Source organism: Poecilia formosa, unplaced genomic scaffold (genome assembly GCF_000485575.1).
Source record: "Poecilia formosa unplaced genomic scaffold, Poecilia_formosa-5.1.2 Scaffold118, whole genome shotgun sequence".
Lineage (NCBI taxonomy): Eukaryota > Metazoa > Chordata > Actinopteri > Cyprinodontiformes > Poeciliidae > Poecilia > Poecilia formosa.
The window spans coordinates 194,382-222,173 of record NW_006800057.1 but is presented as its reverse complement, the minus strand read 5'-3'; the positions used below and the strand labels follow the sequence as shown (position 1 = coordinate 222,173).

The window sequence follows — 27,792 nt, the reverse complement described above, 5'->3', positions numbered from 1 at the left end:
AGAAAGATGATTCAAATCAGTGCTGGGGTTGGTAACATTGTTGCCAAGCAGCATGAAGGTCCTGGATTCAAATCCTAGCCAGAGGTCTTTCTGCGTGGAGTTTGGATGTTCTCCCTGTTCATACCATATATTTATTTACCAAGAACATTTTAGACTTATAGTCTTTATGTAGAGATGGTTTCAAAAAAGACAATACTGATAACTACAGGCTCTGCCTCCAGCTTTATTTTTCTGAAAATGTAGACACCAAACGTTTCTTCTGTAGTTTTACTTGACACATTTGGAACGGCCATGTTTTTAGATGGAATGGAGCACGGCTGTAAAAGGCAGCATTTTCTCATGCATTCTGAAATGCCAAGTCTCATTTCATTATTCAAACCTCACCATTTTCCAGGATGCTTTATGTGCTGGTGTTTTGAAATGTAGATGTCGCATGGGTCTAAACATGGGCAAATAGAGGAGATTTTCTGCAACATGATCTCCTGTTTGCATCAGCCGAGTGAATGGAAAAGTAACTCACCGCTTTGTTTTTCAGTTTCTGTCGTCCTGTGTCCCAAGGTAAGTAAAAATCTGCATAGCGTGGGGTGAGATTAACTGGTCTTATTGATTGTGTTGCAGTGGTGCATGGTTGTGGAATACATGACAAGTGCAATACAATATTTTAAAAAAATCTGTGACAGTCTGGTTTATTTTCTGATCAATCCTAAAGATTCTGCAGTGTTGAATGTGAAGCGAGGCGATATGGGAGATGATCTTCACATGGCATCATCCATTCCTTCACTATTAAAATGAAATTATACACAGAATGAGTATAACTTGTCTTTATCCCAATTGTTCCTCAACTTTATTTATATATCTGTATACATCTCTTAGGTTTTTTTAATACATATACTGTTTATTTAGGTTGTTCACACTATACAATGTTGTATGCTGCTGTGATTTACGTTTTGCCTCCTAGAATGAACAAACCTAATCCAGTGGTGCCCAATCCCAGTCCTCAAGGGGACAGTGTCCAGCGTGTTTCAACTGACAACTGATTCAATTAGCTTCTCAGCATGTAATCATGTTCTGCAGGAACATTCTAATGACCCATTAAATGATTCAATTAAGGTAAACCAGGGAAATATCTAAAACATGCAGAATAGTGGGCTTTGAGGACTGACTTTGGACACTACTAATCTAATCTAATCTAGTCTAATCTAATCTAATCTAATCTCATCTAATCTAATGTAGGTATTTATTAAGATATTCAGCTGCATAATTCTGCTTTATTCCTTTTGTGCACTGTCGTCAGTCTAGGTGCAGACATTGGCATAGAACATTGTTTTTTCAACATAATACCAAACACCCCACCTCTAACCCTGAAGCATTAATCATAAACATTAGTTCCGATAAAACTAAAGCGCTACACAACACAGTATTTAGTGGAGCTACCATGTCTTTAGTCAGAGGCTTCTTCAAATGCACAGTGATACAGACCACAGTCTGTCTACAATAACTATTTGAAGAATCTGAATTAATGAGTTGAAACAACATTTAATTTCACATTGGGATCAATAAAGCATTTTTTAATTTGAAACTAACAGACACTAATACTAAAGTGCTATGCCAATAGTATTTAGCAGAAACTAATGCTAAAACACTACACCAACAAAGTATATATAAGAAGCTCACACTAAAACTCGACGTAGTATTTAGCAGAAGCTAACACCATATTACTCAAAATGAGATGCTTTGACATCACCAACCACTAGCATGTCATGGGATATGTCAGTCTTCCAAACTGCATTTTCTTTCAAATACTTTTGTATATACTCTACAAAAAAATTCTGCAAATAAGTAGATTTTTTGCGAATAATTTCAAGTCATGTTCTACACAAATTTTTGACTCTGTGAAACCAATCAGAACTAGTCGAGGGCCCACTCGGTTTAATTAAACTTTTAGGTTTGGTGAAATAGTAGTTAGATCCTGAAGCACATGTCTGACCTGAAGCCTTATTGTTATTTGTTAAGCTGTTAGAAACAAGTCTATCCAGCTCATTTCCCTTTTGCTTTTAAATCCTTTGTGTTCTGAGGAGGTGGACTTGAATCCTCTTTATCCATCTCATCAGGATGCAGCTGTGTGCAGTAAGATCAGTTTACTGGGTGAATCCATGCCTCACCATCCGCCTCTAATTCTGTTTGGCGTGGGATTATGTGTGGATTATTCTGGCCACTATCTGCAGTGGTAACCGTCTGTACCTGCTCTGATCCTTCCATGCAGGCCTCTGCAACATTTATAACACATTTATCAGTCCTGCCTGGCCTCAGAATAAATTCATAAACATAAAAACAGTTTAGAATCGATTGCATCTCCTCTGTGACTTGGGGAAAGAAAGGAACATCTTTGCATACGTGGGGTTTCAGAGAGGCTGCACCTCGACAGTATGAATTTCAAAGGCGGATCAGGCAGAGGTTCAAATCAACAGAGACGATGCCCGAACACAGACAGGTGCAGTTTACAGATTCATGGTGCGTTTCGTTCCTCAAACACACCCCGGAGTGCATGAATGGCTGTGCTGCTCCCGGACTGAAAGACAGGTTTAGCTGACCTGGGGTATGATAAGACAGTTTTTTTGTTTTTTTTTTTAAAAAAGGAAAAATAGTTTTTCTCCAGGACTTGCAGCTGGAGTCAAGACCTGCTGTGTGAATACAAACCATCCATTTAGCCTCCTGTCTCTTTACAGCAGCTCCTCAGGTTCTCCTAGCTGCTGCTGAAGTCACCAGGTCCGACCGGGCCCGGGCCCAGAACCGGCTCCGACCAATCGCACCATGTGCAGTGACACATCTGGAACATCTGTGTTGGTTGTAATGACCAGCTCGTCTCCACAGGAAGTGGCCAGTGAAGGTGAAGCACTCTGTCAGACTCAGCTGCAGCCGCTGGTCAGTTAGCCGTCTTCTCACTTCAGTTTATGAAATTCAATTAGACTCAATACAACATTGTTTTTTAATCCTAAAGGGAAATGAAGAGGATGTTCAGGGTTGTTCCTTCTTTTCACCGTCATCATCTCCAGAGGTTCCACACTAATGGCAGAAGGCAAACTTATTGAAGCACAAGAGTCCCTGACTGAGGTGGAAGATGCAACATATAGATTAAAAATTATTATCATAGAAATATGAAAACATGAAGTAGAACAGAACTGGGAAGTAAAGGACTTAACTTTCCAGGATCCTAGCTTGTGTCCATTTAAAAAATCGAAATAGAAGAAAAGAAAGAAACAAGGAAAGAAAATAGTAAAAAAAATACATTAAGATTGAAGAATGACAAGATCGGATAAATGAAAACAAGACAGGTTGGACAACAATGAATGAAATGATGAAAAGACACTAGACAGGAAGGAAAGAAAAGAAGGCCACAAGGAAGGAATGACCTGTGTAAAGAAAGAAGAAAAGACACGAGAAGGAAAGTAATAAAAACGGACATGGAGAAGGAAAAATGAGGGAGGAAGGAAAAAAGAACAAATGGAAGGAAGAGCAGAGTTAAGTCAGTACAGAAAATACATTTTGGGGAAAGGAGGGAAAGAAGATCAAAAAGGATAAAGAGAAGGGTAGAAAGAAGAAAGGACATGAAGGACAGAAGAGTAAAGAGATGACAGTAGAGAGAGATAATAATGAATAAAGTCTTTTTAGTTATCTATTTGTTTTTTTCCCTCAAACTTACGCTGAAACACAAGACAGAAATCGATGAAGGAACCATGGAATACATAAGTCTGACATTTTTGTTGCAAATGAAAATCTGAAAGGTGTGGCTTGTTTGTAGTATTCAGTGTGTTAGTAGAACTCACTGCAGTTGCAGCTGCAGAGCTTTTCGAGTATTTCTCCACCAGCTGTGCAGCATCCAGAGACTGAAGGCGTTTGTCTGCAAAGCAGTTCTGCTCAGACTCCCAGTGTGCTCCGCTGGATTCTCCACATCAAACTAACCTAGGCGTGTTTACTTTCAGGGTAAAACGAAAGTCAGAGTGTTCTAAAACGAGGCTTAGGTCAGGATTTTTGTGGACTGTCAGACTGACAGCTGATGGAGGCTGAGTGGATGGAGGTGGAGGAAGTTCTACGTCTGACAGTCTGAGGCTGATAACTGTAAAAACGGTTCACTTCTTCTGCTCTCCAGGTTCACACTGGTACCAACATGCTTTTTAATAAAACATGACTGGTGGATTATATAGCAGGTTGTTACTGGATGAGGAAAATATCACTACGTTTGTGTATAAAACCCAAAATGTTCTGGTTTCTCAGAATCTAAACTATTTTGTCTTATTATTCAGTATTGCACTCTAACCTGAGCTTTCATCAAGTTGTTGATAGTAGGAAATAGAATATTTATCTGCACATACATAAAACAGAAATGTGTGCCTTCATATTCAGACAGATTCAGACTTATGGACTTGTATGCACATGGTTTCATGTTTTTTATCTGTTGCTTGATCTCTGTGTGAGACAACAAGAGCAATCTCAGTGTGAGATGAGTCCAACTGAACCTCCGTCCAATGCTTCATGCGTCACAACTAATGATTCGTTTTATGAACACATGAAAAGAATCAGGAATCAGTTTCTCTGCTGCTTGTTGATTTAATTGGTCGATTTAGATCGCCTGTTTTCCTTAGAGTCTGATCCTTTAGATCTTGATTCTGTTTTATTCTATTTCCAAAGATGCATCTGTGTAAACAATCAAACAACAAATGCCAACTATGAGAGAATGAAGCGTGCTGCTTGTTCTTTGATACAGGTAATGGTTTTTAATCCAGCATTTAATAAAGGAATTACAGGATTATCCCCATTTCCGGATCAAAACAAACATTCATTAGATTTAACTAAGCTCAAAAGATGAACATGCTGCTATTTGATGCACTTAATGACCAATACAAACAAAAAAATAATGTTCTGATTTTTGTTTTTGTTCTCCTTATCACAAAACAAAGCTGGTCAAAGAATCAGGGGATTTAATTTACTGACCCATCGACTGTGAATGAATCTATAGATGGTAAACATGAAGAAGCGATCAGGTCAATGTTTGGTAGACGCTCATATATAGCAAACGGTGGGTACTTCTTTCTTTCTTTTCACATATGTTAAGTCTGTAGCATTATAATCGTTTATAAAGTGTCCATTCATTTTGATCAAAACAGCACTGACAGAACTCCTATTCTGGAATGAAAAGGTTTAGTTCAGGTGAAATGAAGGGCTTTGCAGAACACATATAACTTATTCCAGTTAGAAAATAAGGAAGTAAATGCTTGCAAAGGTTTCTGTGGTGTTTCCTTTAGGATCTGGTTGTGCTTTTTAAAAGCCATGCAGCACATCACCACCATTCTAAAATAATTTTGATGATGAAAAAATGATTTTGGCAAAACAAAAAATAATTATCTTTTCTTCTGCGTAGTTGGTCACTGAAAACCCAGAAATTCTTCACATTGCACAGTGAAACAAATCCAGCAGGTCTGGAAGCTCCTGTTTGCCATCATCTTACATTGATTTGGTGTGGCGTGCTTTGCACTGTTTCTGTTTTAACCCTTAATTTTTTGTCGTGGTACTTCAAGCAAACTGAAGAAATGCGACTGCTCCTCTGGATGCAGGTGTTGATCAACCTTCATCTGTTCAACTCATTACACAGTTTAGTCAAATAACTAGCTTAGCTTTTGTACATCAGAGTTGAAAGAAAACAAAATACTTGGTCATATAAGTTTTTGACTTCACATTTACATACTATAAACTAAGTTCATCCTCTGGCTTGCACAAAAGCAAATATTCACTTTTATTGTTATTATTCTCCATTTTCCAAGACAATGGAAAATGAAGAACGTTCCAGATAACAAACACATGTAAGGTTAATTCCAGTGGACATTTCTTCTTCCACAGTGTGTGTGGAGAACATGGCTGCCTGTTCAGGTGCCAGGAGTGTGACAGGAACAGATCCATCAGTCGGCTCTCCTACACCTCAGAGAAACTGCAGCCTGCTTTTAATACAAGTTCCAAAGACTACAAACACTAAATCATTTCTTGTGAAATGCAAAGAGAGTGTGCTGTGAAATTTTTTTTTAAGGATATATTGCTATGACTTTCCTCAAGTTTCATGCTTTTACTTTACTCTGGGCAGAACAAACAATTGTAGTTTAAATATTTATTTTTGATCAATTTTTATTTAAATAGATGTTTAAGTTTGATGAAAATGTCTCTGTTCCAATATACTGGGAAAATAAATGTAACTTCTATACACACTGCATTATAGCTGGTCTGTATCTGATGGCAAACAGAAATCAACTTGGTGGTCATAAAGAAACTTTTTCACAGTTGAGGAACAATAAAGATTCATAAAGGAAATTTTTGTTGAATGGAATCCACACTGGTAGAGCAAAAGTAGTGCTAGTTTTTTTTTCTTATCTCATAAACTCTGGCTTTATTGTGTGACAGGAACTGGATGTGAGGTTGTTGTTTCTTTTTCAATCACTGATTACGTTATGGCACCATAAAATCTGTTGTGAAAAAACATTTCAAAAGTTTCACGAGCTACCTCCTGAGTTATCTCATGGGTCACCGCTATATCTGCAATCTGTGCCTCTTTCCACCTCTGCTCCTCTAAAGGTGCTCTGTTGTTGGGAAGCTGAGCTGCGTCCATTCCTGTACATAGGAGCACAGCGACGGTGCAGGGAGGAAGTGAAGGAGCTGCGTCTTGTCCAATAAGGACATACTGAGGCTCTGGGGAAATATCCTGATTGGTTTTCTTTGTGCATACAAAACAAGATTCTCCTTTAGTCTGTTCTAAGGAATCTGGCAGCTCTGGGTATTAGCCAGATTTCTGAACACAGATAGAGGAGAGTCAATGCTCCACTAAAGCACGCAGTCAATTCCTCCTCACAAACAGCAGAAAAGTAGAGTTAATAGTGGTTAGCTAGGTTAGTGACTCGTTTAAAACCATAGACAGTTTATGGACAATTACACAACAAATAAAGCCACAAGTTATTTCCAATTATCCCCCCAGTCTTTTTACCTTCCTGTTGCTTCATTGTTTTGTTTGCTTTGCAGCAGGAACGGGTTGGTATGGGATTCTGGTGATAAGAAGTTTTGAGTAAAAATACCACAGTGTAGCAATAACTACTGAGGACACCTTTAGTTTAAGATTCACCAAAGTTAATGATTTCTTACTTGACTCTTCTGTTTTCATTAGAATTTTATACATACAGTGATGGGACACATTAGTAACATTTTGAATGAAAATAGCAACTAAATTTAGCAGTACCGGAGTAATTACACGTCCTGCTCAAATTGTTTGATTTTTTCTGCTGTTCTTCTTTTCCTGATGTTAGCTAGCTAATTAGCTGCCTTAGCTTATCCTGTTACAAGACTCCAGTTATTTTATTAATTGTTTTTTAAGCCATTGCAGACAATGATGTATTTATCCTGTTGTTGCACTTTACATGGACAAAATATTAGAGGGAATTCTAGGATATAACACAGCTAACAGCTAGCGTGCTACTACAGAAAAGCACAACCGTTTTTGGCTTGTTAGCACAGAAAGTTAAAGCTATAGCTTTCACCATGATTCTTAATTTCTGTGACTTTTTTTGTGACTCTAAAGTAACGCAACACCGTATTTTAAACTGTATTACATCCCAGTCCAGTACTGTTGTGGTAAGAACACTATTTTCAACATTTTTAGAGACAATGTATTTTAAAAGCACCAAATGTCCTCCTTTTCTTTTTTTACCCTTTAAATAAATGTGTTTGCACATATAGCCTATTCATGAGAATCTGCAGTGCCAACATCCATCACGGCTGTGCTCACGCTCACTAGACATTCATAGCAGCCAATATATTTACTGACAGCTTCGCCTTAATCCACCGTATTCTTTGGGTTGTACAATCAGCAGTTGATAATGACCAGCGATGGGACCAAAGAGGACTCACACACGCACACAGTGGGACAGGAAATTAAACCCGGATTAGAGAGGTGGTTTATTTTTGCTGTTTGATAGTGGTGACAGATTATAATGCATGGGTAATGATGAAGGTGTTAGGGTTGCCTATGACTGCAGCACTATAGAAATCAGCTTATATACCCAAACATTCCTCTGCATGCATAAGCTGTGGTTTGTATTTTACTGCTGATATGGGAGTGAGAATTACTTTGAAAATAGATCTACGGTTGGCGCGGCTGTTTGACGCATCTATTTATTCCACTGTGTGTCAGCGCCTAATATTTACATTTCTTTTCAACCTCCACCCGGGCCATCTATCTTATTTTTATCATTTTTTACTGTAATTTAAAAGACGATTATGTTGTTTTTTTTTTAAAAGCAGGTTTTCTATCCTACTCGTGGAAAACGAGGAGTACACAATATCACCTTGTTCTCTTAGATTTGACAATGACTCCTCTTCCATCTGAAGCATCATATTACATTTGCTCTTATCGTACACAGGGGTGGATGATTCAGTGACACAGATACATGGCCACCAACAGTAAACTGTCTTTATTGCTTTTGGGGTCGGTGAGGTGGGGGGTGGATGGGCCGGGACTCTCGTGCCTTTTTCTAACGGCAGCCACAGATAATTCAATCAGTGAAACCTCTGCTGTCACTGATCCTCCTGACCCCTCTGTTCCACTGTCACTAAAAAGGAAACTGAATCCATTTGGCGCTCCAACTAGAGTTGTCACGCAGAGAGAAAGACTTTTCAAATTGAATCAGACAGTTCTTTAAGATGTCTGCACTTCAAAATAGGACTTTGATGGTGAAAACGCGAGCTGCCCTGTTGTTGGAAGTATTGCTAAGTCTCCAGTCTGAGAGGGCCTGGTTGTCTTTTCCCTAATTGCAATTTAAGGATATTTCTAATTTAATAATCTAGTTTTAAAGCATGTTATGCCATCAGATGTTATAATCAAAAGCTAACAGTTTATTTTGTTAGTTTTTTTGTTTTTCTTTTACCGTACTCATGTATATCAAATTTGATTTCATAGAATTCGAATGCCAACATTTTCTGTGTTTTTTATTTTCCTTGCTGTCTGTGAGGTTTGAATGGATACAAGAATGACAACACAAACAAACTGAGCAATATATCTGCCATTCTTCAAATGCTTCAGCTGTGATTACATATTGATTCCTCCCAGATTCCTTTATGTGTTTTTATGAGTTGAATGCTAGAAGACGTACTTGAGAGATTTCCTGAGAGGTATCCTAAAATTATGTCTATTGTGAGAGAAAAAAACCTCCTACATCAAGCTGTTCCCTTGACGCTCTGATAGGTCAGTAATGTGGTTTGGGTGAGGTTGGCATGTTTTATGATAGCTTTTCAGCTTTGACAGGTTGGAGAATTAGATCAGAAGGAACTCAGGATGTTCTGTTATTTCAAGACAGGTTATCCACAAAGGCAGAGAAATACATTACAAATTGGTTTAGAAAGTTTGTTTCGATTACAGTTCAGACAGATTATTAGCATGATGGAGGCTGATGTTAAAAAGCCATTATTCCAACATTAAATCTTTGAACGAGCACATCTATTCACACTTCACCTGACACTGTGAGAAGATGAAATGTAAAATTCATTTAAGTCATGTTGGGTTATTCCATTCCATCTTGCATACGTGTGGACATCAAATGTCCATATTTTCATCTGCTTCTTTTAATCTTTCACCTTTTAACCAAACTTTCATGTATTTTCCACAGATGTCAAAATCAGCTATTTTATATCTTTAAAAAAAGATTGCTTGGTGTTCTGTGGCACACTTATAAACAGTATCTTATTTGCTGCAGTTAACTCCTATAACTCTAGCTTGAACAATCTTAGGTTAAATACAGACATATTAATGTGGGTTCACATACTTTTAAACAATTCTCAATGTTATCTCTTCATTTGAAAAATCAATAATCAATGGGAAAGTCTTTTTTGGTAGAGATGTTTGATTATGGCTGCACAGTGGCGCAGTTGGTAGAGCTTACAAGAAGCTCTACCAACACCTTCTTGCTTTGCAGCAAGAAGGTCCTGGGTTCGATTCCCGCCCTGGGGTCTTTCTGCATGGAGTTTGTATGTTATCCATGTGCATGCGTGGGTTCTCTCCGGGTACTCTGGCTTCCTTCCACAGTCCAAAAATGTGACTGTCAGGTTAATTGGTTTCTTTAAATTCTCCCTAGGTGTGTGTGTGCATGGTTGTCCTGTCTGTCTCTGTGTTGCTCTGAAACAGACTGGCGACCTGTCCAGGCTGTACCCCGCCTCTCGCCCGAAACATTTACTGGAGATAGGCACCAGCACCCCACCCGACCCCACTAGGGATAAGAGTGTACAGAAAATGGATAGATGTTTGATTATGCTTATTTTAATATCACTCTGATACCAATAAATACAGGGGCCATTATTGTCATTACCAATACAGATGCCAATACAGATACTAATATTGGACACTGATACCAATACTGATACTTTAGTGGTTTTTCCTTTGAATTATTTTGTTAAAACCTAGGAAAGAATTTGGCCAAAGTTTATAGGTGTCTACAAAATACTAAGTACATTATACTAACATGATACACAGAAACAACAGAAAAATCAAATAAGTTGTGTGCATTTTTATTTTAAATAAAAAAATTATAATTTGAAGGAAAATGTATTCAAAATCTTTTTGAGGAAGAGATCGGAAACGACAATGCAAAAATTAAACAATTGCAAGAAGGAATGTGGAATTAAAGTATCAATCTGATATTGATACTTACTTGGTAGCGATGTTATTAGTATTTGGGATCAAGACGCCCACCTGTATTTTTTGGCATTACAGAGGATCCCTGCCGACTCAGTATTCACAGATTTTTCTGCAGATTACTTCAAATAATTTAAGGAAAATTTTCCTGTTCCATGATTTGTTCCAAGAGTATATATAAAATACTTGCAACACCTGCAATTCTACGTGATGCACTACTGACTGATGTTTCACAGCATCCAATCCAGGAGGCTGGTAGTGCCAAGAAAAATGTCCCTGTATGTTCCTGTACTGTGGTATTTTTGGAGTTTAAACTAGTATAACGGGCAGTTATAAGCATTCATATTGAACATAATCTAATCTTAGACAACAAAATGTAGCTTTTTTTGTCGATAAAGCCAAATACTTTTGATCATAACAGATTTGTAAAAGCAATGAAGAGGGTGAAACATCCATGAATACATCTTCCTGTAAATTCTGTTTTACAAAACTAAATGTAAACTCTGCCACACTTAATCAACATATAAATATTGTTACAAACTACTTAGGAGATTTTCTTTTAAATTACACATTTTGACCTTCATTGCAATTTTTGTTCTTAACTTAAATTGCTATCGATTTTTTGTAAGCATATCAACACCAGCATAATTCTTAAAATGTCCATAACTGAAGTTGTGTAGATCCCAGTAAAAAGAAGAATTGATTTGCAAATAACACAGCAGTTATGCTGATTTTTGAAAAAAAAAAAAAAAAAGCTATGTCTGTATGCTCTTGGGTTTATTCTGGAGATCGCTGGTGTCTTATTATTACAAGAGGAGCAATCGAGGAAGATTTGTTTCAGCTTACAGGCCTCATGGCCCATAATAGTCTCCCAGAGGAGTTTAGATCTAGTGTAGTGGACTTTTATTGGCCATTACAATAAATTTCTCTAAAGCCTTAGAGTCTCTTTACTCACCCACCTTCAGTTGAATAAAGATAATTATGTGCCAGCCACAGGAATTAAAATATTTTCTGTATTGATTTATATTTAGTCGAAAATGTTTGTTATAAAGGTTTTGCTCTGTTTGTATTTTGCTAACAAAAGGTTGAAATAGAATGCTTTCATTTTAATGGCAGGAAGAGAGGCATAAAACAGACATTAGCAGGAGATGCAATATTAAAAGAATGGTATGCAAGAATAAGCTGTTAGTAGAAACATAATAATGTTGAATCTTCATTTGTATACTGTTTCATAACCTTAGAATGAATTTCTTCATGAAAGAAAATGAAGAAATTAGTACATCTCTTCACTGAAACAACTTATTTCTTTACACTTTAATGATCCAATTCAATAAGCAGAATAAGCTGTTTGGATTTGGAGGAGAAGATTTGGAAAATTTTTCATGGCTAAACTCACAAATATGGAGCTCCATGTAAATGTCCCACAATTTAAAGGATAATAATAACCAGACTTTAAAACAGTACATTTATCACCAAAAAGAATTATTACAAAGAAATAATCAACCACATTCAATAAATGAGTCTGTAAGAAAAACATCATTTATTACAGTTATTCAGTCCTCTAAGTGAAACATTATATAGATTAGTGACTGACATGTTCAAGCCTTTCTTTCTCTTAATTATGACGATTTTCTGCTTACAGCTAATAAAATATGAACATTACAGCAGGCCAATAAAAAAGCAATTTTATTACAGTCATGTAGACTTAATGAGAAGTTTGTTTAAAACATAATTAAAGGTTGTTATTTTCAAAAACTACTGTAATTCTGAGAAGCCTCATCAGAACAGAATATTAACTCAATATTATTTTTTGTGCTGGAGGCTTGGCTGACCAACTGGGATGTATTGACTTAGTTGCTCTAAGAAAGCATTTCTACCTTTTCAAACAAGAATAAATAATCAGTTAAATTTGTATGCACAAAACTTTAAATGTAATATTTAGTTTGTCCTTTCTGTCATCTTTGATAGTCTTTAAAATGACAGGTGACAAACATATCGTTCAGAAGTGGGGGACTGAATGAGGATTAAATACCACAGGTCAATAGTGAAAACGTGAAGACAGTTTAAATGCAGAATTTAGTTGCATCGAAACCTACTCAACCACTAGATAAAACACCCACATTTTATTAGTGGTCATGAAAATGTCTGCAGTCAAACGACAATTATGTGACCACATACTGTAGTTCTGCTGGTTGAAGCTGCCAGTTGTATCGATCCAACTGGTCAGCTGCCGTTTGTGTCCAGCTGCACATTCATGTAGTTGTCCAGGTGGTGTAGTTGTTGGAAATGATCCCAGTGGTCCATCTGACTGAGACGGGCAGGTCATTGATAACCTGGCAGCCTCAATCTAACAAACTCTGAATTGCATCAGTGATGTTGTTTAGCTGAGAAAACAGTGTCTCTTTTCCAACTTATGTTGTTTTGAGTTGGCAACATTGACCAGCTGAACATAAACATTTAGAGAAGAAAGAGAAGATATTTTATATATTCTCTTTCATCGTTACGTCGTTTCTGTATTGTGCAGAAACGACTTATAGTGGTGTTTGCGGCGAATACCTGAAAATTGTGAATACTTGAGACCTCCTCTAATAAGGCTTATTAGATGCTTATCCTGATAGTTTAAAGACCAAAAATACCTTCATGTTATTTAATACACACAACCATCTTATTGCTGCCACAGCATCCCGAATCTCCTGAATTGGCTACTTTACAAATGTCAGCCAATAGTGTGTAAAGTACAATCATAACTCTGTGCCTAGGCATTTTAGTATTCCGTGCTGCATTTTCTTTTGGATATTTACGCTATAATATATTCTGTAAAAAAAATCTGCACTGAACTTGAAAAAGTTGATCAGTTGGATCGATACAAAGTGACCACTAGATGGCACTGTTTGTGGTACACCGTATCTTTTAGGTGATTTGGACAAATCTAAACACGTGCCAAACCCCAACCAACATTGTCCACCACTTTCAACTTGATAATCTGGATTGATAACTAATCTGTTTAAAAACATAAAACAATCTGGTTACTAGCTTTTTTATATTTTTATTTTTTTACAAAAGCTATTATTTACCTATTTGGGGTTCACTTTCACTTTAAGTTCTGGATTTGTAAGAATACATCACATTGCGTGTTTTATCCAGAAAACAAGTTGAATGTATGAATAAAGATGCTTGTCAATTATGAGGTTTGCGCTTGTAAAGCCTGCGGGCCGCAGGATGTGCTGTTTTTTTTTTTTTTTACCAAAGGAGCCCCATGACACCCAAGTGACATAACACATGTGAGGACTGCGCTTAAAGTATAACTTCCTCAGGCATCATCTTCATCAGTCAGATCTACCTGTCACAAGCATTAAGCTCAACAATAGTTGTGATGCTGCAGTGTGTTGAGGAGCTGTTGAGACAAATTAGCTCAGGTGAATCTGACAAGCATCTCTCCTGCCGTCCTAGACAGATCCACACAGTAGATCAACGGTTAAAGTCACTCCTACGTAGAACTTCTGGCAATTGTTTCTAAATTTCCAAATCAAAGCGCAATTGCACATCTTCACAGCAGTCTGGATACAATGTCTTGCAAAAGTATTTTCAGTTTCTATTTTTAGAGTAGTGCAACACAGTGAAAAGATTTCGACCAATCACCTCTGACCATTGCTATGTCATGTTGGGGCCATTGCTGGCCTTTACTGAACAATCATGGCTGATGGCCACCTTTAGCCTTGGCAGCTTTGTCTGTTGGCTGTAGTCAGTCGACATCTGTGGTTATTTAGGCAACATGTCATGTGGAATCAGCAGCACAGACAGAAGACTGACTGGTCCTTCAGCACTTAAATTTAAATTTTAAATTTGGTAAAAGATGAAGGTGGCAATGGATAATGGTTCCTCCAATTATTATGAGTAGAGGGTGTTTAATGAATCGATACTAGTGGATATTTGTGCTGTTTGGTTTGACTTTATCACTCCCTTGCATTGTGGAAGAGGTTTGGCTCAGTCTTCTTAAAAATGCTTTTTCAGTTTGCTGAGATATTTGTTTCTACACGACTTTTATGGTCGTTTACTCTTTTATTCGCGGATTTACGGGTTCACGGATTTTTCTGTGGACCAGAAATACAAATTACCGATTTGATAACTTGCTAAATCATTTATTCTTTCTAAGAGTATATCTAAAATATCTGAGAGAAATGCAGCTTAGGAAGCTGAAAAACCAATGCAGTTTGCAAAGCAGCCAATGCAGGAGCTCCACTTAGCAGTGATTGGGTAAACCACCAAGAGTGGAAATAAGGGTGTTAAAGTGGTTTCCACTGAGTCTAACAATGCACATCAAGATATAGTGGGTGTTTGAATTATTAAAACAGGCTATTATAAGTGTTTTAAAGGGGGTCTTAAGTATTCACAAATTTTAGCAAGTTTTCACAGCAGAGGTCCCAAACCTCCATAAAGGTATGTCCTGAACACTGACAACTCTAGTTAGTGGCCTTTATTTAGCAGTACTTGGAAAGGAAACAGGAAGGAGAGCGAAGGGGAAGACATGCAGAAAATGGCCCCAGAACAGGAAATCAGCCCAGGACAATTACATCAAGGACAGCAGCCTCTGCACATGACGTGCGCAACCAACTGAGCCACCCAGCGCTCCAAGAGCTGCTTTTGAGTGATAACAAAAACCAGATGTAGGAGGAGTATGCATAGTCTGAAACATTTATATGATGGGGTTGTATTCATAGTTCTTTGAGACATCTCTTATGAGAATTCTCCACTAATCTGCACTCTTTGATATGGGCCTGGTTGAAATGAAACCTTCTTAAGAGAGTGCCGTCCCTGGAGATTTCTCACATCAGCATTTTGAAGGTTACCAAACCCCTATACACACACTCTGTCCAGCTGTTATTGGGAAAGAGGCAGAGTAGACCCTGAACAGCTCACCGTTACATCAAATTTCAATGAAATTTGCTGTAAAGTGTGAGTCAAGTCCTACAATCTCAAACCCCGGGTTTGGATTCGAACCCAGGACCTTCTTGCTGAAAGGCAGCAGAGCTTTTAGCTGCTCAGGCCTGATGAGATGGATGTCTCATTAATTCGCTGGATGAAGGATGTCTTTACAGGCAGGAATTTTAAAAGGAATAGTCATTAGTGCCACTTTTTTGGGGTTTTACAGTCTTGTAATAGCTGTTTTAATAAAATTCTGTTACAAAATCTGATCCCAGTGTGAAAATATTGGCATCCGCTTGAAGAGGACAGGACAGACAGAACAAATGATGAAACTGTCGCATATCATCACCGGTTCATTCTTTGCTCAGCTCTCTTTGTTGTCGCCACTATTTTTCTAAACCACAGGGGATTATTTAAATCTTACTGCTGCCACAATAGTTTAACAGAGCAAAATAGTTTTTGTCAAAATGAACAGGCGCAGCCAAAATCATTTTACCTCAGACACCTGAAAGAAATAAAAGTGCCTGAACATGTTAAAAAAGTATGATTAAATGAAAACGCTGTCATGGCTGATGTACAGCTGACAGTGATGGGGAGGATTTTAGCAGCAAAAAGAGTGATGACGGTGGCAGACGGAGTGACACGACGAGGAATGGTAAGTAATGAAGGAAAAAGTATGAAAAATAGAAGAAAGGATTTTTGGCGGATCAAAACACGGCAGGAATCTTTGAGAAAGAAATACCAGCTGGAAATATGAAAGGCTCTGATACGCACACGCTGCAGATATTCAGAACTTGATAATAGAGAATATGTATGTATGCATGCAACAGGAAGAGAGAGAAGTGTGGGGATGGAAATCCACTAGGCCTTTCTATATCCAGGGATAATAGAGCTGTCACAGTGTTTTGACTTAGGGCATTGATTCTGCCTTTAATTGCTTTAGGCCTCCGCTGGCTGCATAGCAGTCCAAGGACATTAAACACAATGTATTGTTGCACTGAAGCAGTTATGACACTGATTACACTCTGATATGTACTCATGTGTTGTCAGTGCCAATAATCCTTTTATCGATTAGAGCTGCCAACAAACAATTAAAGCAATTGTGTGGCAGAACAGCCCAGACGGAATGGCGAGCAGCTTTTTGTTCAGCATGGAAACAACTCTGGCCACATTAACGGTGTGCTGCTTTCCTGCTCTGATGTTGACCATACGTTGAGAATCCCACAACAATTTTAGAGTCGGCCCTTTGGGAAAATCACAAACAGTTGACCCTGAGACTCTTTTTTATTTGACTAATATTTTTACTTGTATTTCTTTTTGTTTTTTTTTCTTTGTCTCTGTGGCCTAGAAAGTGCAAATTTTGGAAAAAAGTAACCTGGTAAGAAACCAGTTTCTTGTTCTGCATTTACGTTCGTCCAGAGGGTCTAGACCCTCGACTACTGAGAAATGATTGTTTGCTAGAGTCGTTGACTTTGAAGTTTTAAACAGTTGGATGTGATTTTACCTAACCGCTAACATTTGGCTGTGACGTACATAATGAACCACCTTACTGGTGCCTTCCACCAAGAAGGTTATGGGTTTTAATCCCAGCTTGCACTATTTTTGCAGGTTTGCATGTCCTATATGTGGGTTCTCTCCTTCCTCCTACAGTCCAAAAGACATGATTAGCTGTGTTCTCATTCCAGAATTGTGCAAGTCGAAATTACACAACTAAATGAAACACAACAATTTAAAATATGTCAAGTTTTCAAATTAAAGGTTTTTGCACTAGAATGAGAGTTTTTCAGCCGTATCAAAATATCTATATTTCACAAAAATATGCACAGTGTTTGTGGAAACACTTTTTTGCGACATACAAGTCACATGATCAATATCCAGATGTTACTACTGGTGAAAAGACACGAAATAGAAGGAGGATGATGGTTTGTTTTTGACTCCACAAGAGCTCTGATAGCATTGCACAGTTTATTAGAAGCTGTGTGTCATTCTAATGTGTTGAATCCATAGCTCTTATGTAAAATCACCAACACAATTTCCCCATAATGCCGCTCCCAAGTAGGTGGAGCTTGTCGCTCCAATGCCTAAATAAGGCAACAACATTTTTTTTCTGATGGATAGACAAATATATTTCATGTAACTGTTTACATCCACCGTATGATGACTTATACTTATCACATGAGCAAGCTTATTCACATGTGATTTTAATTTAATTTGTTATGCAATGGAAAAACCAGAATTGCAAAATTGTGTTTTTTTTATTTTTTTTTTCGACATTAGCAGAATATAGACAACGATTTGCATATATTTGTAGTGGAAATGCAGCTTCTGTTAGGTATGAGTGCGTGGTTGTTCGCCGTGTGTGTCTTTGTGGTGTTACGAACTGGCAATGTGTGCAGGCCATCCCTGACCTTTAACCTGAAGACCACTGGAGATGGACAACGTCCCACTGCTGACCCAGGATGCATCAGGATCTCTTTACAGTGGGGTTTGGCAGGAAAACACTGTCTGTCAGGATTCTGCTTTGTTGCTTCAGCTTTATTTCACAAGAATCAGCACAGGTGAATATAAACAGAAAGAGTACAGTTTTTTAAAAATGTTCAAAAATGACAAAAACACTTCAAATGCCACAGTTTGCTGTTAGAGTTGTATGAGGGATGAACACAGACTCTTCCTCTGTTACCAGTTGGTGAACTTGGGCAGATTTCATCTGAAGAAAGACCTAAATATTTAAAATGAGAACAGCAGTGAATGCTCTGCACCTCAAGCTCAGGTACAAAGAATAACGGAAACAATTTTGACATCGGAAGACTCTGAAGACATCTGCCGTACAAAATTATACCAAAGGGTCTTACAGGAATGATTTGACTGTTGACAAGCTTCAGCACCATCACATCGTTTCCTTTTGTTCTGGGTTTGACGCATTTCTTTACTAAACATTTCCATCTCTGGGACATACTCCTTACTTAACTGTCCCTATGGCAGTTATAGTTGGGTATAACTGAACATTTCTAGCATTCAGCAAAATGAAATAATTCTGGTTAACCTGCCGGTGTCTAGAGAGGGGTCAGATGCCATTTCAGCATTTCAGCACCACACAGAATTTTAAACAGTACTGTAGAAAAAAATTGGGAAAGAATCTGATGGTTTTTCTGTAAGATAATTATTTTTCTTTGCAGTAAGGGCTGGAAGCAATCATAAATCTGGAAGTTGCTGTTCACAACTGCCGCTTAGATTACAATCTATTGATCTGGGCTGCAAAATACAAAGCAATAAGGAGAACTTCCCTGCTTAATACTAGGTTTAAATGTCTTTGGAACAAATCCTTTGAGGGGAAAATTATATCGATCCCTTATGTGAGTCTGGATAAGATGGAGATCAATATTTATCTTGCAAGATGTCAAACAGTTTAGTTTAGCAGCATTATAGCAATGTCTTCCTCTCCAAAGCTCCAGGTGACAGTAGGGGATATAACCTATTGGGTTTTTTAATGATCCTTAAAGGTTATTGAATGTTCTCTTTTCATATTCTAGAAATTGGAGCATGGCGATGCATTTGCTTAAAGAGTCTTGCAGATTCTCTTATTAATTGTTAACAAAAGCAATAAGTGCTTAGTCCTTATTTCCTCTTCAGATAATGTGGCCACTCTTAATTCTCAACTTTATGATGATGTTTATTTAATCTGCTGTTCCACAGTTTTGCCTGAATCCACAGTTAGACTGCATGAGTGAGTCTTTCTTAAGGCGCACTAATTAATCGGTTAATTAGACGAACCCGCTGCACAGTGGCTCCATTTGAACTTGCTTGTTTGCCCAATGTGCTGTACTGCTTAAACCTTCAATGGGTAGCAGGATAGTAGGATAGTAGGATAGCAGGCTATTCTAATTATTGGGTATTTCATATTGACCACAGAATGGACATGATACTCAAGAGTTTTGATTTGATTTGAAACAAGTAATTGGGCTGAACTTAGCCTCATTGTCCAGCTATCAAATTGCAAATTTATTGGGCTATGAAGTTTAATATTGAAGTGTTTTGGGAGTTTACAGCAGGAATACAAGAGGCTGAATATATGGCGATAAGATAACTGGAGGTCAGTTGAAGTCCATAGTGTGAATGACGGAAAGAATCAATGTCTTAAAGATGTTCAGCCAACTGGAGTCAACCATCCAAGGCAATGGATAGAGGAGATGATAAAGAAGAGTGAAGGAAAGGTGAAGAGGTGGAAGACTACTTTAAGGACAAGGGTTTGCATGACATTACAGGTTCTAGAAGTTTACCTTTAGTCTGATTATCCATTCCAAAGCAGGTAATATCAGTTTCCTGTTGAAGCCTAATGTTTATTTTTTTTCTGTTAATTACAGTGCAATTTGAAACTCACAAGATGATGAACTTTTACTTTGAAAAACTTTACCTTGACACCTTGAAAGATTGACAATGTTGGCAAATAACTCGGTTTTTGTCTCATCTGACTATAAAGTGGGCAGCTGCAATAATCAGATACAGTTCAAAGTGTTCATTTTGAAAAAGGAACTTCTTCTTCGGTTAGCCACGGATTTCCTGGATTGTCATTGCAGGTCTTTATAGTTTTTCTTTTCTTGACCACGGAACAATGGAAGAAAGTAGTCTGTTCTGATGATTCCTGTCAGTTGAAAAACATTTCATCGGTCTTGTTTGTTGGTTTGGTCACTGACACACATGAGTCCATAGCAAAGAGGATAAAATGTATGAAGTAAAATAGAATACACAGTGTCACACAACTTTAAATGTATTTTTAACTATATGCAATGTAGGGTCAGTCAGCAGTACTGTGTAGTCTTCTATCCTGAACATACAACTGTACCTCAGATTGTTTAGCACAGAATGACAGACAAATGCTCCGGCAGTAATAAACATTTGGCTTACACTGCTGCATCTTGGCATCCTGAGTATCAACCTCATTCCATCACTGTAAGCTGCAGTTTTACAAATGGCCAGTGTACAATGGAGTTCAAAAGCTGTTCATCCCTTATCCCGGTTGCAAGTCAGCAAACTAGTGAAGACGGTGTGCTTCACGCAATGGTCTACAAAGCAACCTCTGGTCCTGCCAACCACATGAATTTTACTTTGAACAGGATTGCTGGAGACTACAACGCACTGCAGTGGCCAAGGTGTTTCCATCAGTGAACTCCATAGAGACTTCACCTCACAGCATTCAGTGCTTAAATGATCTCCTGCTAACATCACATACCACAGCACACCTTCAGGAGTTTGGTGGAGTCCATGTCTTGATGGAAGACATAAAACTGCTAGCACCAATTGACTAGACCTTTGTTTAATCAGGTCAGTTACTTTAAAACTACAGTATGTAAATTTTATGAAAAAAAAAAAAAATCATATATGTATTAAAACTGTCTCTATGTCGTGACAGTACAGTAAGAGATATAGATAGTTGTGAAAACAATTGAGTTCCTCGGTCTTCTCCCAGTGTTTACTAGAAAACAACCAATCAGAGCCAGGAGGCGGGTCTTATCACTGGCAGTCACCCTCTGTGTGGTGGTGTTCATTCCTCCTCTCATTGCTCTCTTCTATGCTGCTGCTACCACAGCCTGTCATTGATGCTCAGGCTAGTTAGCATAGCCACCGATAACAGCAAATAAACGTTTTTTCTGTAACAGTAAGTTGCTGCTCTGCCATTTGCATATTTAGCAGCGAGTACATGAGTTAAATATTTATCCAATCACTTATTTTATGCTATATATTTTCAGTTGTTATATTTTGTAGTAATAGTTTTTGTGTGCAAGTGTGTGTGTGTGTGTGTGTGCGTGCGTTTGTTTGTAATACACCACAAAGATAGCAACACAAACGTGTGTGTGTGTGTGTGTGTGTGTGTGTGTGTGTGTGTGTGTGTGCGTGTGTGTGTGTGTGTGTAAAATCGTTTGCCAAAAAAGTCAAAAGTTGTTGATCATAATTAATTTGTAAAAGGATAAAACCTATAACGGGGTGAATACTTTTTATAGGCACTGTAAGTTTACATTTTTTAATGACTAATCAATTCCTTAATTATAAAACACAAGGAGGGGAAAAAGAGAGACGAAGCTGCCAAAACATCATAAAACAACTGAGTAAATATCAAGGCAATCTTTTAGAGTGCCAGGAATGATGAAGCTGCAGGGCATTTATCTGAAGCCTGGACATTCACAACATCTGCTGCCACAACGCTGCCATGCGCCGTCACAAGGTTACTTTACAAGAAAACTTTAAATGACACTAATCAGATGAAACCGACTGCATAGGGAATAACACAGGCTAAAACAGTCTTGTTGTCTAGATCCAGCTTAGCTGAGGTGAAGACATCCTTCCTGGTTTGGTGGAAGAAATATTTTCCCCAACTTCAATTTTTACAGACATTAACAGACGGAATCCATCACATGATTTAAATTAGAAATGACTAATGATAAAAAAGTTATTTCTATCCCAGTTAGTTTGTATTTGGTTTGTTTTGAATAAGAGGGGGAAGGAAAAACTGATTGAATTTTCTCAGGCGGTTACTGACAAAGACCCACTTTGCCTGAGTAAATGAGGGCAATTGAGTGTGTCAATCAAAGTCAGATTGCTGACATCTCCATGACGATGGAGACATCAGTCATGTAGAACGAACTTGGTTTGATGCTGGTAATGTAGTCAAATTAGAGCCAGTCGTACTGCTGGTTGTCTGAAAATCACTTTATCTCCGTGTCAGCTTTAACATGATTCTGCATTTTGGTTTGGCCTTTTATTGTCATTTACAGAAGGGGTCAAACAAACAGTGTGATCGGCTCATTGGAGGAAGATAGTGGTGACCATTTGCTCTCTATTCTTAATTATAAGAGAAATACAAAAGTTACAGGTGTTATTTCTATTTTATTTCACAAACAAGAAGCAGCACAAAGCTAATAACCAGTTAGTAACCGACCATGTGAAGCTGCATCACCTGGGTAACACAGCTCCAGGTGTTAGCCTTTGGTTCCATTTCAGACTGGTATTAAGTGGTCTCAGTGCCACCTGTTTGCTTGCCGTTGGGACTGGTTCAGTGGCTGATTTACAAACAGATGGAATAAAATCCATGGAAAACTTGTCAGTACAGGAAGGTATGACTGCTGTTATGTTCCCTGGGCCGTACCAACAGTGAAAACAGCATTTTTAAGCTCCATGTTTCTCCTTTGTGGAATAAATGTCCAGTACACTGACTTTCTGTGCCTTTTTGAGTTGTTGACTAAAGTCTGCACTATGAAAGCCTGATGCTTTAGCATTGCCTTCTTGTTCTCAGTACCATCTCCTTGAGGTAATAGAAACAGTACAAAAAGGTGAATGCAGTGGACTGCCACATATTCACAATTCAGTATTGTTGAATTACCTGTTAAATCATTTTACTGTAGAGCTTATCTAACACATCTGAAAGAAATGCAGCTTGAGAAGCTTGAATATTTTAGATGCAAGGCTTTCTGGCATGGTATTGGCTGGTGTTTTCAAAGCAGCCAACCCTGGAGTGCTATGTACTTTCCTCAGTGATGATCGGCTGTTCCTCCTAACTTGGAGAGAAGGAAGACTTTGGATATTGGCTTCTATGGTACTGCTAAGACGGTTTACACTTTGTGTCTTAATGCATGTTAAGGTATATTTGGTGTTTAAACTAATAAAATATGCAGTTCTAAACTTTTCAGACAGATTTAAGTTATTCGTGGGTCAAGTGTATAATGGAAAAAACATGATATTACAAAATAGCGAAGAAGGGAGATAACCGGTAGTCTTTTAAAACCCACTTTCCTCCACAACTAAGTAACTTATAAGAGAAAAACTTCACTTGATCCAGCCACTTCTTAGCGATCCCATTGTGTAATGTAGAGTAACTAAAGAGCAAATATAATTATGAATAAAAAAATGATATAATTGCAGAACTCAGCCTAATGAGAACACAGTCACACCTTCACAATGGACACAGCCATTAGAACATGTCACCAAATCAACATTAAGACTTTTATTTATTAACTTTAGAGGCACATTTGCATATTTGTTTTTCAAGCATGGTATTAATCTAATTATCTTTCCGTATTTGTTCAACTCTACAGTCGCAGTCCCAACAGCAATAAACAGACAGTGGCTGCAGATGGGAACAATAGCATAATTATGTGAGTAATTATGTATGTGCATGAATAGTACAGCTGAATAGCAGATACAAAATGCAAACTTAAAATTAATCATAATTGTCAAGATTGCAAGATTCCAATAAAAGAACAGAAATTAGAATCCTTTTAGAAACAAATAGCTTTCACTGTCTTCTTTGTGTGAAATTTATCACTGATGATGATCATTTGCTTTAATAGAATTTGTGTTTATTGAAAGCAAACTTCAGATTTAGAAATCTACATATTTCTATATCTGAAATATTTAGAAGGCTGAAGTCGTTCTGTGGTAGTGCCAAGACTTTCCCAACCATGTATACTAATGTATATATAATAAGGTGCATTTGGTGTTTGTATCACTGAGGGGGTCTTTGTGGTTCCTATGATCCCCTGCAAATACAGGGGGGACCACAGAATGTCACAGCAGGTGTTTCATGTACTCATAAGTCTTTTTTGGCCAATTGTTTATTTCAGTTTTTTACAAACTCTTTGATATGCCAGTATCAGTTTTAGAAGACTTTTTTTCCAAGAACAATACTATAATAAAATAACACCATTAAGAGCTTTTTTTCCCCTTCCTGATGCTGTTAATTATTTATTATTCATAATCAATATTTACCCTATGCTCTTACAATGTGTTTAAGTGAACATATCTTCTTATCTACCAGATGTCTTGTTGGGTCACCGACTGATATCTCTGTTCATCTCTAAGGACAAGGGCCACAAACTGAAAATTTGCTGGTGCTTTTCAGTTGTTCAGTAAAATGAAAAAGAACTTTATCACTGAACGTTAAAGATTTATACCTCAGTACAAAGATTAGGCTAACGGTCAAGTCTACAACAACCAACCAAATGTATCAGCTGATCAGCTTGAATAACTCAACTTAATTTAATTAAAAATTATTTTAATTATCACAAATGAAAACTCATATCATCCAAGCTCCTTCAAAAACAGTCATTGTGGGTCATGGGGGTGTGGCAGGAAGGATCTCTGGTATCAGTCTTTTAAAGAACGACACTGTTGCTTCATAATAATCTCATGACTGTCATACATGACCATCTTTACACACCATCAGACCAATCTCCAGGCAGCAGAGATGATATTGCACAGTAACATATCCTGGACACCATCAGTTGTTGGGAAGCTCTGCTAATCCACCTCATTTGCTTTTGCAGCTCCTCTTAGCTAATGAGATGCTAATCAGTTACTTGTAAACAAATACCTTACGTTGTTTCAGCTTTTATTTTGAAAGTCCAGTATTGCGCGCACTCCTACTTCTGTACGTGACTTCCCGCTCCCTCACGTCATGTAAGGGTAAGTTACATTTAGAGACGTTGAATGAGCTTTTTCTAAATGTTCTTTGTTAATATTTTCTCTTTTGTTGTAAACCGGATGGGATATTATTCAGGACATGTTCTTACTTGGTACTGTGACACTTCGCACTCAATTATTTTGACTGTAAATATAACTTTAATGTAACCTCTTGTGTTCAACGGATGCCGTTTCATGCCCTCTTGTGACGAGTTACTGTAATTGTGCTTTCTCAGTTAGCCGTTCTTGTTTCCAGCCGCTTTGTTGCATTTGCAGGAACCATAAGGTCTCATAAGACAGTTGATGTGTGTTTTTAATGTGTATTCTGCAACTATGTGTAACACATTCAATGTTGTTATTCAAAAATGGTAGTTGCTTGTTTTATATACTTTTCTGTCCACTAGGTGGCACTGTTGTGTCTAAAATGCCCAAATTCAACAGCATTATAAATAAGTAAGTAAGTAAGTAAGTAAGTAAGTAAGTAAGTAAGTAAAGTAAGTAAGTAAATAAATATGCTGGGAAAAGTAAATGAGAAATGATTTTTCTTACTATTTCTAAGCTCCTGAAATAGGTTATTCACATTACTAACAACTTGTTTTAGTTGGTGATGAAAAATTATTGCTTATTTCTTTATTCTTCTATTGTGTAGTTATACAGTAGAATTATTATATAAGGACATCACTGTTAAGCATTGTGTTTTTATTGTCTTCTGCAAGAGAGCAAATAAATGCTGAGGAAACAGTAGCTAATGTTGAGTCTTCTGTCAGACCTGGAGTCCCTGTGGGTCCGTAACCTGTCCATTATAGTGCCACCATGAGCTGTTCTACACAACCATTCAGAGAAAGAAATGAAAATCAAGTTCATGCAGTTTCAGTTTTTTTAAGTTGTCAGGCTGTCATACATTTCCTCTACCGTTTGAACTTCAAAAACCATCTCATATTTAAAAGTTAAAGTCAGAAAGTTAAGAAAGTAATCTATTTAACAGACTAATGCTTTCTTCTATCTAACAAACGTCTATCTATGTTCTATCTAACATCTGTTTACATTTGCTATTTTTTTTTCTTGGAAATTTATGTTGCCCTGCGACAGACTGGCAACCTGTCCAGGGTGACCCCGCCTCTCGCCCCCGACCCCACTAAGGGACAAGGGTGTAAAGAAAATGGATAGATGGATGGATGGAAATTTATGGAAATATTATTTGTTTTAGTTGTTTGTTTTTTTTTTACCTCTAACATTAGGTTTCTGAACATCCCCAAATTACGATTTATCCAAGCAACTGGATCACACTTTTCAATTGTAACCTCGTGGTTTAATGACTTATGTATATCAAAGGGCTTCCATTATCATCAGATTCTGAAATTGTATCTTTATATATTTTGCATAAATGAGTTGAATGATAATGAAAAATTTTCTCTTTGCAGCTTTGATCANTGAACTTCAAAAACCATCTCATATTTAAAAGTTAAAGTCAGAAAGTTAAGAAAGTAATCTATTTAACAGACTAATGCTTTCTTCTATCTAACAAATGTCTGCATCTGTTTACATTTGCTATTTTTCTTTCTTGGAAATTTATGGTGCCCTGCGACAGACTGGCAACCTCTCCAGGGTGACCCCGCCTCTCGCCCGGGACGTTAGCTGGAGTTAGGCACCAGCAACCCCCCCGGCCCCACTAAGGGACAAGGGTGTAAAAAAAATGGATGGATGGATGGATGGATGGATGGATGGATGGATGGATGGATGGATGGATGGATGGATGGATGGAAATTTATGGAAATGTTATTTGTTTTAGTTTTTTTTTTTTTTTTACCTCTAACGTTAGGTTTCTGAACATCCCCAAATTACGATTTATCCAAGCAACTGGATCACACTTTTCAGTTGTAATCTCGTGGTTTAATGACTTACTGTATGTATATCAAAGGGCTTCCATTGTCATCAGATTCAACGGATGCCGTTGAATCTGATGACAACGGCATCAGATTCAACGGCATCTGAATCTGATGCCGTTGAATCTGGCATCAGATTCAACGGCATTGTATCTGAAATTGTATCTTTATATATTTTGCATAAATGAGTTGAATGATAATGAAGAATTTTCTCTTTGCAGCTTTGATCACTGTTGCCACAAGGAATGTCAGGCCCTGCAAGTGCTCGACTAATTTATTTTTATGGATTTAAAGTAGATTTATGATGGTTCTGAAGAAGCTAATATTTTCTGAAGGTATTTTATGGAAGAGGTGCAGTTTTGGAGACAAATTGCAGCAGTAGGAAGCTAAAGGATTTTAAGTACCTCACTTGCCTCCATTAGCGGCACACAGCCTGTGTAGCTGCCATTAACTGCTGACTCTTGGAGAATGACCAACCCACTGGGCCAAACTATAATCTCTACAGAGCCGCATGAGTCCAATGCTGATGAGGAGACAAACATCCAGAAGGTGGAGTCTCCTGGGAAATCACTACGCTCAGCCCTCAGCATTGTTTTTAGTCTTGTGAGAAAGCATAAAGTAAAACCTTAACATAAATTTGATTAGTACAGTGGCATCTGGATTTTTTTTATTTTTAAAAATTATTTAAGTTGAGTGCATTTATTCATAGGCTAAAAATGTCCATGATTTTTTGGTAACAGTTTATTTGAAGGGGGGTAAATAAGACATTACTGTTTAAACATTACCTTTAATAACATAAAGTTACCTCATTTTTAAAGTGCA

At 37.6% G+C, this 27,792-nt stretch overlaps 1 protein-coding gene and 1 long non-coding RNA gene across 2 annotated transcripts in view; one reads left to right on the top strand and one right to left on the bottom strand.

Annotated features, from left to right (window-relative positions):
• The window catches only part of vstm2a (V-set and transmembrane domain containing 2A), a 99,204-nt gene that overhangs the window by 9,166 nt on the left and 62,246 nt on the right, over nucleotides 1-27,792 (top strand). The gene's annotated exons all lie outside the window — the stretch shown is intronic.
• Nucleotides 2,634-9,965, bottom strand: LOC107837161 (uncharacterized). The gene is made up of 2 exons (XR_001663160.1): nucleotides 3,716-9,965; nucleotides 2,634-3,673 (listed from the first exon to the last, which is right to left on the bottom strand). It is a non-coding gene; the product is annotated as an uncharacterized LOC107837161 (long non-coding RNA).